The 17,011-nt window shown below is 35.2% G+C and overlaps 1 protein-coding gene across 2 annotated transcripts in view; it reads right to left on the reverse strand.

Annotated features, from left to right (window-relative positions):
• The window catches only part of LOC149795542 (uncharacterized), a 36,696-nt gene extending 19,894 nt beyond the window's left edge, over positions 1-16,802 (reverse strand). Inside the window, exon 1 of one of the 2 annotated variants that reach the window (XM_089965350.1) lies at positions 16,585-16,802. The gene's annotated coding sequence lies outside the window, so the exon portion shown is untranslated. Of the gene's footprint in view, positions 1-314; positions 395-16,584 lie in introns of those variants that run through there. The other variant, XM_089965353.1, reaches the window with a different exon arrangement.
• Positions 16,803-17,011: the final 209 nt, after the last annotated feature.

Raw genomic sequence — 17,011 nt, forward strand, 5'->3', positions numbered from 1 at the left:
AGTGTCGCATAAATGTTGTCTACATTTATTAATCGATGAATGATCAAAGGTCATCGTCAACCTGTTGTTAAATATAAACTAGTCTAAAATGAATTTTAATTCGACCGCACTCATTTTTCTCGTGGACGTAACGGTGAAGTAATTTGAATACCTGAAACCTTGTCAATACCCAACGTCCATGCTATCACCTAAATCCTTGTCAATAGCCGAAGTCCGTGCCAATATTTGTATCCCTGATTAAATGATTTGTATGTGTGTGTGTGTGTGTGTCAAAATGTTTATAGGTTTATGTTTGACCTCTAAAATAGATGTACCTCTTTCGAAGCTGGAAGGTGGATACACGGTCTGGATCCAAGACTACTGGTTCAAAGGTTGGTGTGGTATTTATACACCCATGTAAATGACCTAGTGGATACTCAAATTTTACATCTTCCTCTGACAGTCATTGTATACAGTGGCAGAATAAATTCAATTTCCTGAGTAATTCAGTATGACTGAATCATAATTTTTATCGGAAAAGTCCAGATGGGAGTGATTAGCACATATATCGAAGAAAAGAAAGGGGATGGGGAGTCATCAATTATATTTGAAGTAGTATTTGTCATGTTATCAATATTACAGGCCAAATGGGCAACCGAATTGCTATACATACCCGAATTTGGGTATCCTGTTTTTATGGGTATCTGTATACTCAAACTGTTGACTAGATACCAGTTTTGGTTATATTGGTCCTTCATTAGGGATGTTATCGGTATTGAACCTACATTACAACCGGTCTATACACATATGCCGAACGGTAAAAGTTGATACAAGTATTATATAGGAAGTAGAGAGTCTGATAAATATTCTTTTCTCTTCGTAAATCGGATGACAAACGGCCTTGACTATTCTCCATTACCCAGGCCAGAATCGATCCCGCCTTATTTGCTTTCTACTAAATTGTTGAACGTAAGCCCTTTCTTGTGACAGATTTCGAATACCTTTATCGCAATAGGAATTATAGATCAATAGAGATAAATTGATTCAAATATTGGCTGAAATGACTTGTTTCTAGGTTTGTATTAAATATTGGCAGCCGTTTTCCCGACACTTTCGAGTATCTTAAACTCTTTATATAAGAGGAAGCAAACGTAAAAATGAAACTTAATCGACAAATTAAACTTGTATAAGTTCTTTATAGTCTTCAGTTTGGAGATAAAAAAAGGTTTGTATTAAATCTTTCAATTGGTGCAAATACGGAATTTTTCAATACCGAATTTACTCGAAAACAAAGTAAACCCATCTAGGAACATCGAAGAGAAGGATCTGCCATCTCATAATACCCCAGTAGATCAGGGTTGCTGTTTGCTCCAAATATTAAGTAGCGAACACACCTTTGCTTATCGACCACAGTTGACCTCATACATCTCTCTCAATCGGAACACATTTGTGGCTTTTCTTCAAAATTCTATGTCAGATCGAGGCTTTCTAAAAGATTTAGAACAATAATGGTTCTTCTGCTCTCAGTTCTTTTTAAGAAATTAAGTACATGAATATGAAACAACAACAGGAACCAATCAAGGCTTATTGTGTACTCATCAGCGAAGACAGTGAGCTAAGGCTTACTTGATCTGTTATAGGGAATCAAAACGTCGTAACGGCAGTGATACATTCTAAAAGAGTACGAGCTGCGACGTGCGCGAATGCACCTGGAAAGTAGATCGATAAGGTGTAACAGGGGCGACAACGCCAGAAAATGGCAGAGAACTCGGTCACATGCTGATAAACACTCAACAAAATAGAACTTTGCCAAAAGATAGTATGGTACCCTTGTGGAACGTTTTGCATACATTAAGTAAAAGAAAGTTTGCTAATACTTTCACACTTGAATAAAGACAGTTTAGAATGTCTCAGCCACAAACGATTCGTCTTATTCCACAAGACGCGGTAGCGAACGTCGTAATGGCGTGTAACGGGCACATGACGCTATTTGGCAAACACGGTACAAGTATATACAATGGCGACTACTGTAGTATTTCCGGTTTGTGTTTGATGACCCAAGCCTTATCCTGATCTACCGGCCCATTATGAGCCTTATAAACAAATACATTTTTCAACCACGTTCCCGCTTTTTAAAAAATTGTTAAATTTTTTTCAACAAAAGTACCTACCTGTTTATTAGACAACAATTGCTAATGCATCCGATGTCTTACGTTCGCTTACAGTATGTTATAACAAAACCTAATTATGGGTCGTAACGTTTCTATCAGGTGAACCGTATATTATATTCAATTTAATGCTAAACGTTTTTATGAGGTGAAACGTATATTTTATTCAGTTTAATGCTAAACGTTTTTATCATATGAACCGTATATTTTATTCAGTTAAATGCTAAACGTTTTTATTAGGTGAACCGTATATTTTATTCAGTTAATGCTAAACGTTTTTATCAGGTGAACCGTATATTATATTCAATTAAATGCTAAACGTTTTTTCAGGTGAACCGTATATTTTATTCAATTAAATGCTAAACGTTTTTATCAGGTGAAACGTATATTTTATTCAATTTAATGCTGAACGTTTTTATCAGGTGAACCGTGTATTTTATTCAGTTGAGTGCTAAACGTTTTATCAGGTGAACCGTATATTTTATTCAATTAAACGCGAAACAATTTTATTAGGTGAACCGTATATTATATTCAATTCAATGCGAAACATTTTTATCAGGTGAACCGTATATTTTATTCAATTAAATGCTAAACGTTTTTATCAGGTGAACCTTATATTATATTCAATTTAATGCTAAACGTTTTCATCAGGTGAACCGTATATTTTATTCAGTTAAACGTTAAACGTTTTTGTCAGGTGAACTGTATATTTTATTCAGTTAAACGCTAAAAGTTTTTATCAGGTGAACCGTATATTTTATACAATTAAATGCTAAACGTTTTTGTCAGGTAAACCGTATATTTTATTCAATTAAATGCTAAACGTTTTTATCAGCTGAACCGTATATTTTATTCAGTTTAATGCTAAACGTTTGTATCAAGTGAACCGTATATTTTATTCAATTAAGCGCTAAACGTTTTTATGATCTTGCATATCATGTGAAGGAAGAGAACCTGCTCAGCTTAACTGATATACTCATGTACTAATTTGTTGACCTGAAATGTGTATCTTGGTTCTTCCTAAAAAAGAAAAAAAAAACTGCAAAGTTTTGGTTATATGATATTTTTAATGCACATACAAGTCAAACATTTGTATCGTTTCGTACGAGAGTATGATTAATTATATGACCCCCTCCCTCCGCCATTTGCGTATGGACGTTGCACTACTCTGGATATGCGAGTGTGTATTATGTTTACCATATCGTATATATCAATTTATAAGGTGACTATGACTCTTAACAGCTTCGACCAAAATTTTGCTGTCGTATATTTAACGGACACAGAACTTTAAGTAGAGAGCGATAGGCTAGCTACAGGTAAGCACACATCAACAGTGGTCGACGTTAACATAATTTTAAAGGAGACACATACATTCTACTATATACAAAGTTCAGTAAAAAGAGGGAAAATCCTTTCATAGCATACATTTAAAAGCACTAATTTCCTAAATGAGAAAGTTATTCCTTTTATAGGAAAATAATATCCAAACGGATGAAACCTTGCTGGAATAAATTTATGAGGAATTCATTGTCAAAACAAGAATAGAGGATGGGTCATGATAGTCTTGTTCCGTCTGCGACGACAATATATGTATAGTCTACGTACACAGACTAAATGAGTGACGTTACGCATGCGAATTAGGTATGATGACAAAGTGTGAATCTGTGGCCCTATGAAAGTAACAAATTTCCATCACACTCAGTAACGAAAAATAGACCAGTAAACGCCACCCCTTGTTGCGGACAGCACAATTTTGTCGTTTTCAAGAGTAAATTGGCTCTACTTCATTCGTACGCTGAGTGACGTCATGGGTAAACGGGTCTAAATATTTAGCAATCATTTGATACAACATGGTCTTTTGAGTTCGTTCCCATAAATCTGACTTCAAAATATTACTGTTTCGGAGAAACAAATTTCGTTATTCTCGTTACAGCATTGGTTTTATCGCAGTATCTATAGGAATTCATTAAAATTACGTAGAAAAGTACGTATAAAAAATGGGGCTTTAGTGGGATGAATCACTCTGAAAAAATTTAATTTTTTTTTATTTGCTGCGTATAAATATGCACACAATGTAAAAAAAAAAAGAAAACCCCAAAAATAGAAGAAGCATTCCATCTGTTCTCTTGTCTACGTGACCACAGACAGTGTCCATACTGGTAGACAACTGTATGCTTTCTAGATAGTTTATCTTACCCAATAGCACATAACTCTTAGAGCAAATCAGCCATATAACGTTAAATGCAAAGAAAGTACCGGAATAATTGTGGTTGCCTTTCTAGTGGTATGAATGAATGCTTGATATCCAAGGACAGACTGATGTAATTATGCTGTGAGGAAAAGAGGAGACATTTAGGGGGAAGAACAGATTTGTGGAAAGCTTATACTTATGAAATCGAAGAAGTCTGTTGTACGGAATAAAGATGATGTCCAGTCTGGATGCACCAGTTATCGGTTTAGCCTAGATCCAAGTCGGCATAGTAAACCGACCTTGAAACAAATGCATCCTTATCGACGAAACACTTTTCACCCCTTACAAATCCTGCCAAACACTACAACAGCACGAAGAAGAAAGAAACAGGGTAACACGGAATGAAGGAATAAAGAAGAAAACGGACATCGACTTTCAAATTGCCAATTTATATGAGGTTCTTCCTTTGGCTATTGAAGACCTCTTTCGATAAAAGATCTATCCCCACAACCCTAACTCGATCCTTTGTATACCACCATCAAAAGTGAAAACCGAAAGTAAACACAGCGTGACCCAAACATGTATAGGGTGCCTGACACCCAGCTGATTGACACCATTTCGGATAATCAAAAGTACACCATGTACACAAAATTCCAACTTTAATTAAAAATAGTAATGAAATTACACAACTAAAAGGATTAGGAAAATTACACGAGTGGCGTACACACCACTGGAATAGATTCCTGTCCACAAGTACAACTGGACTTGATTTGATCTTACGCGCTTTGCCGTTTCTGGGCGTACAGCTTACCTGTAGCGTTTCGCGTCCCGCGGGCCCCTTACCTCCTTTCCTCGACCGGACATGTACATGAATTAAAAGTGCGACATTCGCACATAAAAGCGGGACTGTAGTGGCTCCATTCCTACAGTCCCGATCAATTGAAAATCTCGACCTTCGAGACTTAAGCAATCGCGAAAGCACTAGTTGCGTAGGCGACTTAAATCCTTTAATTGATTGACTGATTGACCAGCATGAAGTATGAGAATCTTGAGACACCTACATAGTTTTTAACTGTTATTTTGTATCCATCGCTGTTCTGTTACTTCGCCGATCGCTAACCTCACTAAGAGGTTAGTGCTGAGACTGGTCGGTCCGGTGTCAGGTTAATGTGACTGGGTGCGACATGACGCTACATGTTTGTGCCATGATGGCCCGAGTGCTAGACATCACTATAAACTGTAACACTGCAGAGATCGATACGATATGACTGAAAAATTGTTAATGTTACGTTACAAATTCAAATCACACAAGCTGATCGCTTCTAAGCTGCTGTTACAACATATTTTTGATCATCTCATAAAATATTTTGCTTGTAAAAAGATTTGTTCATAAATTGAAATTAAAGCCCTTGTGACCGTTACCATTTTTTCCTTCACATTTGTGTTGTGAATACACAACTGCAACAACTTCATTGACCCTTGATGACAATGTCGGTGTTTGATTTATTTACTGTTTTAAATATCTACTGTCCCATCACTTACTACTTCAGCTTGTCTTTTTTCATTTCTTTCTAGCGTGTTGCACCAACAGTACATGGCTCCTTCAGTCACGAGGTATCAATGCCTATAGCAAGGTTCAAAACGGCGAATCCGTTCGTCTGCACATTATAACCTAAATATGCAACAGACATCTTATTTATAACCTTTTTTCCAATATCTAAATGCAAGTTGTAGTTGTTTGGTTTTAGTACAATATATTCCTACCACTGTTCTTCAAACTAATTGATGATTTTGTACTATGTATACCTACCCCTGATTTTGTGCACTGTATTCACACCCCTGTATTTCACATTAACACCGTAGTTCACACTCATTGACTGTTTTGTAGATCTTATTCCAACCCTTTTATCTCACACTCTCTTCTTCTTATGTTGCCATCGTTCTCAAATGCATAGAAAATGTTCAATTTTTTAAATATTTTGTAACTTTTTGTGATGTTCATTATATTTGTTTCTCGACGAAATGCTGTTCCATCACGTGTCCTTTTATAAAAGACAAACTTGGTTCGTGTTTATAACACTTCAATTGTTTATAATTTGTATCGAATATAATGATGCAGCTTGTAAATAGCAATACGTTTCAGTGTTATGTCATACAAATAGAGGATATTTGCTCGAAAAGAGTGAATAACAGATATGTTTCATCGATTGAGTGAAAAAATCTATTTCCACTGGCTAGCACGCTTTACTGTATAACAAACTGAAGTAGCAGATTTCTCACTAGATCCCGTGCGATTTCAGCGGTTTACCGTTAATGTCCTGCTGTGTTGTGGGATCACTCACAAAGAAAATCTAAACAGTTTGATAATTCTCCTTCCCAATTCAAAGTAAAATACATGGTTAAGAAAAGATATTATTCGCATTTTGTTGTTTATGAACTCGAGTCGTTTTTTATTGGAGGCGGTCATGTTTATCACAAGGCTACATGAGAATATAATAATAACAATGTTGAATTTCAGTTATCTTGTCATCGAGGAGGCAGTGAAATTATTTATCGTAATTCACTCTGTTCCACTCAATTCTCATACTTGTTTTACTTGGAAAATCCAGCAAGTCACGGCCATGCATAAAATAAAATGTTTTAATCACAATAATTTGTTACAGTTTCGTCAGCCGCATTAATGGTTAGTCATCATGATTTATTAAGTGACCTTAGTCGTCATAATGCTTAGTCATCATGATTTGTTAAAGCGACCTTAGTCGTAATAATGCTTAGTTATCATGATTTGTTAAAGGGACCTTAGTCGTCATAATGCTTAGTTATCATGATTTGTTAAAGGGACCTTAGTCGTCATAATGCTTAGTTATCATGATTTGTTAAAGGGACCTTAGTCGTCATAATGCTTAGTTATCATGATTTGTTAAAGGGACCTTAGTCGTCATAATGCTTAGTCATCATGATTTGTTAAAGGGACCTTAGTCGTCATAATGCTTAGTCATCATGATTTGTTAAAGGGACCTTAGTCGTCATAATGCTTAGTTATCATGATTTGTTAAAGGGACCTTAGTCGTCATAATGCTTAGTCATCATGATTTGTTAAAGGGACCTTAGTCGTCATAATGCTTAGTTATCATGATTTGTTAAAGGGACCTTAGTCGTCATAATGCTTAGTTATCATGATTTGTTAAAGGGACCTTAGTCGTCATAATGCTTAGTTATCACAAATTATTTAAGTGACGTTAGTCGTCAGAATAATATACGTCTTATGACGATAAGGCCTAAGCAATGTTTAACTCTTTCCTTTTTGGGGGTGGTGGTGAGTGGGTGGGGCCAATTGTTTGTCCACAAAAAAATTAGGTCACCCTTTAAAGCACCAATATTTTTCTTGCTCATTTTTTGTTTGCTTTATACTTCGAACTTCTTGAAGGTGCTAGTTCAAAAAAAAGTTAATGTTATCCCATCGGTTACAAATGAACACTAATTGGACAGGAAGTGTTGCATCCTGTTACTGTAAACGAATATAACTTCAACTGGTGAAGTAGCTTGTTTCGTCCAGTCTTTTAAAGGTACCTGTGTATCCGTTCTAATATATTTCTTTCTTCAAATATTTAGGTGTTATGCCTCTAAACGTTACTAGTGTATCCGTGAAGTTTTAATAACTTAATTTCTTCCCCAGTTGTTCCAAATATTTACCAAAACTCTTTTACAAACCAGACTGTTATCATCAATAAAATATTTGGTATACGATACGTATTTCTTTTCACTGTTAGATACGATGGTTACTTCGGCGTCATGATCTTGTCTAAATAACTCATGGATGAACATATGATTCTCACGTAATGATATTTTCCTTCTGTAATTATCTCTTTCGCTGTCTTGATTAAAACAATTAGCACGTCTTTCTTTCTAGTCTTTTATTATTACCATCGATCAAACACTGTTTTTAGTTCTACTGTCTCGCAAGCAGTAAAATAAGATTTGAAAAATGGAGGGTGAAATGAAAGAAATGGAGTAGAAAATGGGGAGAAAAAAAGATGGAGAAGGAAGAGCAAAGAGAGGATAAAGAATAACCAAACTATACAAGGATATTTGGATCAACTTTTTGTGTCAAATATTTTATTATTTGCTGGGGCTGGTGCATCATTTAAGAATTAGAGACATTGTCCAAACAACCAACTGTTCAACAAACCGAATGCAGCATAAAGTGCACCAACGAAACAAGAAATTGACTAACTGTTCAATCTAGGAGGTATTTATGCAAACACGAAATGTAATAACCGCTATGTCTATCGTCTGATTTTGTAACCACATCCGCAGCAAGTGCAGTAACTCATTTCTTATAAAAATGCAGTACTGCATTGTATCTCATTTAAACTTTCTGAGACAAAAATTGATTGAACTCTTTTTCAGGTTTGACTGCATATTAGATATACTGTGGAAAGACGTAAAACAACTTTAATCATTCATTTCTTGTTACTATTTTAGACTCAAGTTTTGCTGTTGCAAAACATGAAATAATTATGAGAGGTTTTAGTCTAATTTGTATTAAGATTTGTAATCAGTGACAGCTAGCTTATTTAATTAATATTAGGAGTATTTCTGGCCATTGGCTATCATGGATTGAATAAACACAATTCTAGTTCAAATATGTTGTAACAAGCTCGCAGATATGTAATACGAGTTTTCTAATGATATTGGTATCCCATGATTATCCAACTTTTACTGCTACAATGATTAATCGTTTTAAAAATCCTTTTCATCCATTCTTCTTTCAGGAGACACAAACCGTAAATTAAATTTGACCAGTAATTAGACCATCTAAATTGACTTCACCCCCGTCTTCCATCTGATTCAAGTCTTGAAATTTTACAACAACAGTTCAATGTAACCCATTCTACATATAAGCTGTTAATAATTTTTACTCTTGTACAGTAATTGAAACGAAGATTATCCTGATTCAGGTCTAATAGGATTTCTGGGAATGGTGAAAATTATCCCGCCTTCTTTTTAGGTCCCTTTGTACTTCTTGAATGCACTTTAACCTTATTTATTGCATATTTTCATTCTCAATGAGTGTTTGATTTGCGATCATTGGCCCAGGGTTATAAAAGTATTTACAATGACCTACATTAGGTTAGAACACCATTATATTACATATACTTGCAAATTGATAAAGTTATAAAAGAAAATGTGTGATGATATCATTTAAGTCAATTTACCGTTATATGAGCCAAACCCCAAACCTTTATTCAACGATTGTTATTTGTCTACCATATCGTATATAATTATCTACCACTGTGGTTACAACACAAAAGGGCGTATTGCAGACTTCAAAGCTATGACATGGGGACTACCAAATAGTCACAGGACGAGTGTTCCAGTACACGTGCTTGCTCTCCATGTAAAGAAATACATGTAACTAAAAATTATCTATGAATTTCTTAAAAATTAAATTTGTATGCATGTATGTATGTAAGTACGTACGCACGCACGCACGCACGTACTTACGTACGTACGTACGTATGTACGTATGCACGTACGTATGTATGTATGTATGTATGTATGTATGTATGTATATATGTATGTATGTATGTATGTATGTATGAATGAATGAATGTATGTATGTAAGCGTGGTGTGTATGTATGTATGTATGTATGTATGTATGTATGTATGTATGTATGCATGCATGTATGTATGTATGTGTGTATATGTGTGTGTATATATGTATGTATGTATGTATGTATGTATGTATGTATGGATGGATGGATGGATGTATGCATGTATGTATGTATGTATGAAAGTACGTACGCACGCACGCACGCACTTACGTACGTATGTATGTATGTATGTATGTATGAATGTATGTGTGTATATGTGTGTGCATGTATGTATGTATGTATGTATGTATGTATGTACTTATTTGTGAGACCAAAAAACGGTGTAATTAGGCGGGTTGATTCCTGTTTAGACTATTTGTAGAATTCCTTGATCGATATAGATGAGATGTAGGATCTTTATTGCGTTTAACGCATTGTATGAAAATCATAATATCTGCAAATTGTTACATGCCTGTACATATTAATTAAGTAGGCTAAGCCATACGTAGATTTCTTCACACGAGTTTAAATCTTTGCATATATTAAGTGGGACAGGTAAGAGTTTCTTCTCTCATTGATTGGATGAAAGATAAGGAGAGATAAGTTTGATATCACTTTAATATCCAGGTGTTCGTGTTGTAGGTAATACTATGCTTTATTTATTAAAATCTCGCATTTACTACTGTCTGACTGTCTGTCTGTCTGTATGCATGTCTATCTGTCTGTATGTATGCATGTATATGTATGTATGTATGTATGTATGTATGTATGTATGTATGTGTGTATGTATGTATGTATGTATGTGTGTGTATGTATGCATGCATGTATGTTTACATGTCTGTCTGTCTGTCTGTCTGTCTGTATGTATGTATGTATGTATGTATGTATGTATGTATGTATGTATGTATGTATATATGTGTGACTGACTGACTGACTGACTGACTGACTTTATTTCCTCTTTAAAAAGAGATTACATCAGATTAAACAAATTCAGAATAATACAAGATCATAAAATAGAACAGAAAAGTGACAAAGATACAGTAGTAATACAATTGTAATACTGTGTAAGCTACCGTATTGACAAAACGAAATATCTCAATACCTGCAATTATGCAAATCTGCAATCATTTGGCGGAGCATGGCACTGATCTTTTAACAGTTGCTTGATGATGATAATATTTCGAAAAGTTAATACGTCTATAGTGTTATGTGCTTAACATTAAGTCCGAGATAGCAACGAAAATGAAATGTAAAACTTATAACAGTGTAATTCTATATGTAGTTTCTTTTCTTCATATGACGCATGTATTTATGCATATATATACTTGTTTGCGCGTATGCGTGCGTGCATGCATTTATCTATGACTGACTGTCTAAATGACTTAGTAACCTCTACAACAAAGAGTATATCAGGTTGCTAAGATACATATTATACATATCATAGAATTATGAGACACATCATAGACGAGAACGCAAGCATGATATATACATCGTCAACTAATGCGTTTACAAAATGAGATATATAAATACAGAAAACCATATAGAAATCTCTTGGAAATAAACATAAACAAATACATAAACAAATACATAAACGCACACACAAACAGCTGTCAGACAACAAAATTTGCGGATTTGACAAGAAGACTTTGGCCTTTAATTGTTTATATTTAATGTTAATTTACTACTTACTTTTAATATCATGTTAGGGCATGTTAGTTGATAGTAGGGCACACATTTTATTGTAGAATGAAGCTATGCTGTTTGCGGTCACCAACATGAGCCTATCTGATACGTCATCGTCAATAGACGACATGCAGTCAACCCTGCTTCCAAGAAGTGTCTCCAACAATATATCGTCTTCTTGATTGAATAAGTTAACCCCGTCTCTCACTTCTAAAGAGTCAATCACTCTCTCAAAGAAAACATTTCGTTCCTCAAGCAGCATTTCGCAGCCTAAAATAAGATGTTTCGCTCTGTCGTCAGTCTCTTTTCCACAGAGTTTGCATACCATAACTTTACCAACAGGCATGATATATAGTTTCATTACTTCAGAGAGAGGCCATAACATGGATGGATATTTACGCCCAAGAAACCATATATTACTTGGTTTTAAGTCCAAATGAATGTTTCTGAAGTGAATTAAATCATCCCTTAGTTCCATATTTGCTCTCCAGGTAGTTTCTTCATGGTTTTGGATAATATCAGTAATATGTCGATTCCAGATGAGTTTTTCTTCAGTTTGTATACTTTCTGCATAGTCTAAAAGAACATTTCCCATACCATATTTCTTAGTTATTTTGTCAATATCAGGTATAAATCCCGTCTGTTTTAGCGGGTTGTTCAGATACTGACATAGGCGCATAATGAAAATCTTTTTCCAGATAAAAGTCCAATCGCCCTTACATAATCGGTTGAAAAGGAGCAATTTCATCCTATCTATGTATGCTTCCATTGACCAGAGTCCTAAGGTACTACTTGTTGCCTCCGTAGGCGAATATTTATCGAAAGCTTGCATACGTCGCGCTGCATATCTCTGGCATAACTCAAGTTCTTCTATATTTGAGTTTGTGATACCTGACCATAGTTCACATCCATATAGGACCGAGGGTAGAATAATTCTTTTCCAAATCTTCAGACTTGTTAGAGGGTTCATTCCTCCATCTCTGATACCAATAAAATATAAAGAGTTTAACAAGTGTTTGCCTTTATCACATGCTTCTTTTATCGCGTCGTTTGGTTTTAAGTTGTATTTTAGAGGTATGCCGGCATACTTCTTACTTTTGACTGCCGGAATTGGAGATTTGTCGAGCATAAAAGAAGGTATACCAGTCGTTCTTTTGCTAGTAAACAAGATGGTGCAACTTTTATCTGCATTATATCTTAATCTCCACCTTTTCGCATAGTCGGAAATTGTATCTAGCAGCTGTTGCATTGAATGACGCGAGTTAGACATTACAGTTGTGTCATCTGCTAATAAGACACAAGGCAGGTGGAGATCAACAAGATTTAGACCTCGCAAAGTGTGATCTAATTCCGTGAACAAATCATCTATCATTACAAGAAAGAACCAGGCAGACAAGATACGGCCCTGTCCTACACCCTGCATAATATCGAAGCGTTTGGACAGCTTGCCCGCATATAAAACAGAGCTTGTTACTCTCTCAAACGAATCTTTCATGATGCGCCAGGTCTTCCCTTTGATGCCAAGTCTGTACAACTTGTAGAATAACCCGTTATGCCAAACTGTGTTGAAGGCTTTAGCATTATCAAGAAATGTAGCATAGACAGGAGTATTTTTATCCAAATAGTAGCATATAGATTCTTTGATACAGAACGCTGCAGTGATACTACCGCAATTATTTCTAAAACCCTGTTGCAACGGATTTGGAAAAGAAATCTGTTTAGAAAATATAAGTAGTCTACTATATATAATTTGTTCTAGAACTTTCTGAAGCACTGGAATTATAGTTATATCGCGGTAATTATTCATATCTAATTTGTTCTTTCCCCCTCCTTTGAATATTGGTATAACCAAACCTTGTTTAAAGTGGCACGGGTACTTCTCGGCCTCGTACACTTTTGTGAATATAATTTCAAGTAATTGTACACTGCTTGGAGGGTCCGCAAACAGTAAATGCTCAGCAACAATACAGTCGTGGCCACATGCCTTATCTTTATTGAGAGAGCTAATTGCACTACTGATTTCGTCTCTAGTGGGGATTTTATCAACAAATTCATCAAAGTGTGAATAGGTTTCTTTAGTTTGTTTTCTGACCTCTGCTAAAACCATCTGGTAATGATTTTCATCGTACAGATAAGTATTGTCAGGCAGTGATAAACTGGAGAAATGATTTGCCCATAACTCTCTAACAGAGTCGTGATCGCGTACAATTTTTCCGTTTGATTCGATTTCGTGAATGTAATCGCGTTTATTTCTTTTATTCCGTATAAACTTATAGAAAGTAGAAATATCGAGCTCTGCAGCCTTTTCAAGCTCACTAAATTGTTCTCTATCATATATTTCTTTAGCTTTCAATAATTCTTTTGCAAACAATTTCTTCGCTTTCTTATAGTTCGCATATGATATATATTCCCAACCTCTTGGCCTACCATTAGAAATCCATACCCTGCGTTTCAGCCGCATTTCCGTGTGAAACTTTTTTACGTTTAATAGTTTCCAATAGGGGTTAGCGTATGGGCAAAACCTCTTTATGGGGAGAAACCTAGATGCTGCTTCATGTAAAATCTTTACTGTGTCTTGAATAATAATTTCAATATCGACATTCGTCGCTAATTCTGCTTTATGCATTTGCGCTAACAATTCGTTGCGTGTTGCTTCCTTATATCTATTCATTTGTTCTGCTGAGGCTTTCGTCCAATTTATGGAATGAATGATATGCTCGTCAGCCATTGTTGCCTTGTGTACTAAAGGTGTGACCAACTCTATTTTTACAGGAAGATGATCTGAAATGTTCAATGGATGATCATCTATTATTTCTGCCTTAACCACTAAATCGAATTTACTTTTTTGCAATAGTATATGGTCTATCAAAGATTTTGATTTGCCATCGGTTGAGAAAAAAGTAAAATCTGGTGTATGTATGTATGTATGTATGTATGTATGTATGTATGTATGTATGTATGTATGTATGTATGCATGCATGTATGTATGTATGTGTGTATATGTGTGTGTATATATGTATGTATGTATGTATGTATGGATGGATGGATGGATGTATGCATGTATGTATGTATGTATGAAAGTACGTACGCACGCACGCACGCACTTACGTACGTATGTATGTATGTATGAATGTATGTGTGTATATGTGTGTGCATGTATGTATGTATGTATGTATGTATGTATGTATGTATGTATGTACTTATTTGTGAGACCAAAAAACGGTGTAATCAGGCGGGTTGATTCCTGTTTAGACTATTTGTAGAATTCCTTGATCGATATAGATGAGATGTAGGATCTTTATTGCGTTTAACGCATTGTATGAAAATCATAATATCTGCAAATTGTTACATGCCTGTACATATTAATTAAGTAGGCTAAGCCATACGTAGATTTCTTCACACGAGTTTAAATCTTTGCATATATTAAGTGGGACAGGTAAGAGTTTCTTCTCTCATTGATTGGATGAAAGATAAGGAGAGATAAGTTTGATATCACTTTAATATCCAGGTGTTCGTGTTGTAGGTAATACTATGCTTTATTTATTAAAATCTCGCATTTACTACTGTCTGACTGTCTGTCTGTCTGTATGCATGTCTATCTGTCTGTATGTATGCATGTATATGTATGTATGTATGTATGTATGTGTGTATGTATGTATGTATGTATGTATGTATGTGTGTGTATGTATGCATGCATGTATGTTTACATGTCTGTCTGTCTGTCTGTCTGTATGTATGTATGTATGTATGTATGCATGTATGTATGTATCTATATATGTGTGTGTGTATGTATGTATGTATGTATGCTTGCATGTCTGTATGTATGTATGTATGTATGCATGCATGCATGCATGTATGTGTGTGTGTGTATGTATGTATGTATGTATGTATGTACGCATGTATGTTTGCATGTATGTATGTATGCATGTATGCATGTAGCTGCATGAAATTAATACTTCATATTAGGTTTAAGTACTGAGGGATTTATGTTAATCACTTCAGTTCGGTATCCCACCTTGCTCTAATCCACATCAAGTTCATCAAGACTGTTATTTTTCTCTTTGTCATTTTATTCATCAGAAAAAAATCATGCTGCATCTCATTCCCTTTGTAATTATCTAACATATTATTTTCGAACAATGGTGTTATTGTAGTGTTTAAAGCCATCTTCAGCACAATATAGGCTATGCATATAAAATGGTGGCGGAAGAACCAAGGAAAACCCCGGAAAACCCCCACCTACCCACAAGAAGCTACTGGCAAGCTTTCTCACATATCCACATTGGCCGAACCCGAGACTCGAACCCTAGCAGACAAAATAATGTAACTATGCACCAATCTTCATACATGTATCCATAATTTGTTTTCGACACAATCTCTGTTATGTACCAATGAAAATTAATTATTTGTTCATTTTAAAAACTGAGTGTGATTTTCTTAATATTTTCGTCACGATTTCATTGACAAAAGTAAATAGAATTCTTCCGTGTTTTATTTTGATTAATGTTAAAGGCATTAGATCCTACAACGTATGACTATATTTATTTCTAAGATTGTAAAAGCTTTGATAAAAATTATTCGGAATTTACTGCAGCATCGACTACAAGGTGCTACTACGGATGAATACGGAGTAAACCGAGTCTTCTCGCTACCGAAAATGGGGCTTATACTCATTGGCTAAAATAATGGATTATGGACTAACTATCCCTTATTTCATGAAGGATATGGAGTTAACGTATTCAGAGTCAGCGGCAGTTTCTTTGTACTCTGCGTCATCAGAATGAGACCCCCCCCCCACTCGAGATTCCCCCCCCCCGACACCATTGATTTTGTTTTAACAGGCGCGACACCGTGTGTTTGTGAGCACTAACAAGTACTTTATACAGCTTGTGGAACTATGTTTGTATTGTAATCCATTTTTACACATAGAAATAAGTAACAAACAATAAGAAATATCAGACTTACCCAATATAATCATTTTCTGTCTCCTTTTCATTTCAGTCTTTTGAGAATTGGTTGTTATGGACGTAAATAATGCAAAATCATTCCAGTCGAATCAACGACAAATTATGTGTATTCCTTCAGGTGCGCTAGAGGACACTATACATTAGTAGTATTACAACACCATATTCGACGTAGATTTGAATGATACAAATACATTTATCTGATAATCACTGTTAATCCAAGCATGTAATCAGCTGGCTCTAATGCATGCAGTTTAATCTTAAAGCTGCGGACCTAAACAGAGCCTACATTACAAATACCTAGCCAACACGTTAGGGGTGATTGTTTTTGTATTAGAGTATATGTACATTTGAAATCAAACCCCTTGTTTTGTGCCATCATATGGCGGTGACGACCTATTGTAAATGTCCCAGATAAGACATGTAAA

This window comes from Sinohyriopsis cumingii, chromosome 7 (genome assembly GCF_028554795.1).
Source record: "Sinohyriopsis cumingii isolate HCF-2022 chromosome 7, ASM2855479v2, whole genome shotgun sequence".
In the NCBI taxonomy this organism is placed as follows: domain Eukaryota; kingdom Metazoa; phylum Mollusca; class Bivalvia; order Unionida; family Unionidae; genus Sinohyriopsis; species Sinohyriopsis cumingii.